This window comes from Pinus tabuliformis, chromosome J (genome assembly GCF_031772625.1).
Source record: "Pinus tabuliformis cultivar Carrire ecotype Pingquan chromosome J, CPIR1, whole genome shotgun sequence".
Lineage (NCBI taxonomy): Eukaryota > Viridiplantae > Streptophyta > Pinopsida > Pinales > Pinaceae > Pinus > Pinus tabuliformis.
This window is the reverse complement of record NC_142295.1, coordinates 283970471-283975173: the sequence shown is the minus strand read 5'-3', so window position 1 is coordinate 283975173 and position 4703 is coordinate 283970471. Positions and strand designations below refer to the sequence as shown.

Genomic DNA, 4703 nt, shown 5'->3' with positions numbered 1-4703 from the left:
AACTTGAAGCTATTTTAGCCATAAATACAACTAAATAAATTGCAATAATACTTGTTTTTTTTCCAGCAACAAAATATGCACACATTCAGTAAAGTCTCGTTAAAGTCTCGTTTCAAGAATGAGTGTGTAATGGCTATACTCGTGCGACTGCATGGCAAAGGGGGACTGAATCTCCTTTCCACAGGGTCAATATCCTTTATATCTATGATAACTTTGTAATGCTTCCGAGCTTATACCTTGGGATTTCAGATGAACTAGCCGATACACATTTCCCCTTTCTCAGGCATTTCTAGAAAGTTTCCCAATTACTTCCAGATAAGTAGAGAAAATGTTCTTTACAGAGGCATACATGGTCAAATAAAACTTAAGACACAATTCAACCCTGTACTTGAACTGGATATGGTCAACTGCGTTCAATTTCTAACAGGCAAGGAGCAATTCTATATTAATGGATACTTCTAAAAAAATAACAGGGCTGCTACTGAAACAGAATTGAGGCAAGCCAAATGATTACATGCATTTATTTCATGTAGCAAATTATGCTCTCAACCCTTAATCATTGAGCACAGATCTATAATCATAAATTAATACCCAGTGCAAGATTGAATAGCCCGAGGGGAGATGATGTTCAGCTACTAAAAATTTTTTACCCTCTTACAAAAAAATAAAATCTTAATGTCAACATAATCAGAAGGGATATCTTAGAGAACGAAAACCACATTTGAGGATATTGAATGCTGCCTGTTTTCATTCTGCGAAGACGGTAAAATTACTGCTGACAGAATTATAGATCACGATGCCCAAATAAGTTAGTGAATTTCTTGAGTGCCGTGTTAAGTACAGGAATGTTCTTATGGGCATCATTCGTTAGACAAGATGCAGGTTTTAACTTGCCCCTAGGTAAAAATCAGCTTTTGCACTCAGGATTTGCACCATCCAGGGGCAGCCTGAAGGTCCTGCTGATTAAGTCATGATCCAGGAATACAACAATGACAGTTATGTCATCATGGAAATGGCGCCTAACTCCTCGTTCATTTCTTTTTGAGGTCTGAATATCGCATTTCTCGTTTCCTTGAATATCGCATTTCTCGTTTCCTTGCGGCCTCTTGCAGAGCATCCTTAATTAGTCTCTTGGCACTTCCCTACATAACAATGTATCATCACACACAGAATTTAGTTCTTGGAAGAATTTCTTTTTTGCTATGATATATTTTCCACAGATAATCCATGAAGAAACTGAATCTCCTGAGATTGGCCATCCGTACCAAATCAAAATAGGTAGCATGCTCAATGATCATTAGGAAGACTATTTGCAGATCAGAAGCAAAGCTAGTCTTTGAATATCTTCAAGAAAATTTCCATAGGAAATAAGAAAGAGCAGTAGAAATAAAATCGGAATCATTTTCACCAGAAGGAACATTTAAAATTCTGTATGTAGAAATGATAGATCTCCCAAGGTCTAGATGTGACGAAGGAAAAGGAAATACTTAGAATTTCAAGATATTCAGTATAAATACAAAAAAATATATACGCAGACAATACCCATGATCTCTGTTTACATAATCCATACTAAAATTCATACAGTAAATACTAAGCACCATCATTTCACACAAACATCAGAAAATCCCTGCAACATAACCTTCCCAAATGCAAATAGTTATCATTGCCGTGTATTCAAAATCATGATTCTTCACGTATCACTTCCTCTTCTTGCCCCTTTGAACAATAGACAAGTCCAAGCCAAAGGCCTTTCTACAAAAGACAATGGCGAAGAACTAACTCTCGATCCAAGAGCTATAATTCAAAGGACACGGCTTTAGAATTGTGCCAACATATAACCAAATTAAAGTACCTGAAACTAGAGGTATGAAAGCGCGAACGAAAATATATATGGCTCATGCATCCATGAATTATCCAAACTGAATAACAAAAATGCAAAATTATTAAAATTTTCAAATAGAACTTAGTAGTATTTGCAAGGATCTTGAAAATTAGAACCAGTATGGGCTTCCACAACATTAAAAATGTCATCAAGAAGATAAATATATGTATCCTTGTAAACAGCTCGTAATAGTTGAATTCGTTGTTTCTGTCCACCACTAACGTTGATCCTCGCTCCCCAATTTAAGTCTGGTCTCCAAATTCCATCGTTTCTAAATCCTTTCGCAGTGCACACACCCGAATTGTATTCTGGTACTGGCCATAGTCCATGGGCAATCCAAATATAATGATTTCTTCTATTGTCCCATTCTGTATCCATGATGTTTGTGCCACATAACCTGTGCTACCACTGATCTTTACCACACCAGAAAGTTTTGGAATCTCCCTAAGAATGGATGACAGCAAAGAGGACTTCCCGGATCCAACTGTGACAACAATCGCCACCAAAGATCCACTTCGAACCTCAAGGTTGATATTCTGAAAAATGGATTTGGATTACTCTTCATCCCAAAAAAAAAGGTACCATTTTCAACTGCAACAGCAATCTCTTTGCCTGGCAGTAATCTTTCAACTGCCTCAGGATCAAGCTCCTTGCTGGTCATATACCTGTCAAGTCTATCCAAGGACACCACTGCTTGTGAAAGAGATATTAAAGTTGGAGGAAATTTCCTAATGGGTTCTTGAAGAATTTTGAAAATGGATGTTGCAGTGAACACCTTCCCTGCTGTAAGTTTTGCTCCTACAAAAATGCATGTAGTAAATGTCACTACTGAAATAAGTGAATTGTGCTCCATAGAGTAATTATATTCAATGAAACAGAATACATAAATTTGTAGAGCCATTCATATTCGGAATTCCTAAAAGACTGTACACGTGTTTGGAAATGGTCTTCCCATGCCTGAAGTTTGATAACCCTCATATAATTCAAAAACTCATCAGTTGCCTTCATACGAAGATCACGCATTTTCATTAATTGAAATTGATATCTCCTATTTCTCTTGGATCGCCAAGCTATAATGCCCATTATCAGTGCCATGCAAACAAAACCAGACAACACAGAAATGCCCAAAACCCCAAACAGTATTGATAAAGAAACCCCAACTTGCAGAGGCATCATTCAGATGTAATGAAGTTGCAACATCATATCCGAAAGCTAGTGATCATCCACAGGCATGTAATTTACAATCTGTCCAACACCATGAGCTTGCCTAGCAGAGCTAGACAATCTTAAACCCTTTCTGTATAAAGTCGTGATTAGACTAGACCTTATCAGCATCCCCAACTTCTGACATTGAAAATCATACTGATGGGAACAAAGAACCTTAATGGATTTTGCTGAAAGAAGTATCAATACAAGAACATAGCCTTCATAAGGAAAGCTCTGATCTCCAGATGTAAAATCAATAAATTTTGTACCAAAACTGGGCCAATATACATCACACACAGTTTTCAAAGGGCCAGTAATGCAGCAAGTGCAAGATTTGGCCAAAAGCATCGAAGAAATGTAAGGCGTACAGGGTGTTGGTGTTCCACCATGTCATTAGGCCAGTTTGGTTCAAAAAGCTCAAAGATATTTTCAGCGCTATCACCAGGTGCCAGTGAAGGAACATCTGTCAATTGCAAAGCATTTCTGTAACCTTTGCTCAATACAGGATTCAGCCATGACCATGTAGCCCTTGACAGAATACCTTCTGTAGCATAAGGGGTTATTAATTGTTTCTCAGTGCCAGGATTCAGAGTGCTACCATCCAGAAGAGGTTCGCGTAATTTTACTTCTGTTTCTTCAACAATGGTGATGCCTGTAGTTCCTTTGAGGGCTAATGCCAGCAGAAATCCACTGGCAGGGAACATTATCAATGCAAAAAAGGTCATCAAGAGGGAGAATACTATATGGATTAGGAGTTGTGGACGTGAACCTGATGATTGCAGATATCAAGAATAGTGTATTCAGAATGAAATTTGTAAGCCACCAGAGACGTAGAGACTTTGGATGTGCTGTAGCTTTAAATTTCTTTTCATGTCCAACTATTGCCCCAAATACAATCCATGAAAGTGCTTGGACTAGTGTGTATATTACCTCATGGATAGCCCATTTCGTTCCAAGGCCTAGTCTTCCAAATCTCCAAATGCAGAGACCAACATGCAGTAAACTTACAATTCCTGTGACAACTAAAGTTGCTCTGAATTTGAGACTAACTTTGAGGCTCTGGCGCTGGCCCTGGAGATTGGTGTTATTAGGGAGTGATTTTTTCCCCTGATGATATCTTTCGTGAACACAGGAATTTGTTCACCAAGAATGACAGATAAATCAATAAGAAATCAATGTTGACGAGGATGACAATTTCGCGTTGGGGACATGGAGCCAGCAGCACATATCTGAGCCACCCTAACAATTCTGAAAGAAAATACTCGTTGCCCGATGATTTTTTTTATAACCACTATAAGAATCTGAGCTGATCCATGCCATTGAGGCTGATGTAAAGAAGCTTTCTGATCTGGTAATTTCCGTCTTGTAACTCGTTTCTCTGAATAAGTTAGTGCAAACTCCACGTTGTAATAGTTGACTGCGGAATCATGTACACGTTGTAATAGAATTGGCCTTTTGTTTTGTTTCAGGACAAACCGGTGACCTTTCTATCACACAGCTAGATAACCTGAGATCAAACCAAATATCTTGGCAAGCATTGTTAGCACCAGCACAAGTTCTACATTTGCCCCAGCCTCCCAGCTGCGACTATAACAAGCCTAACCTTGTTTACAGC

At 38.4% G+C, this 4703-nt stretch overlaps 1 pseudogene; it reads right to left on the bottom strand.

Moving 5' to 3' along the window:
• Window positions 1-1963: 1963 nt before the first annotated feature.
• On the bottom strand, window positions 1964-4408 carry LOC149226885 (ABC transporter C family member 14 pseudogene; annotated as a pseudogene).
• Window positions 4409-4703: the final 295 nt, after the last annotated feature.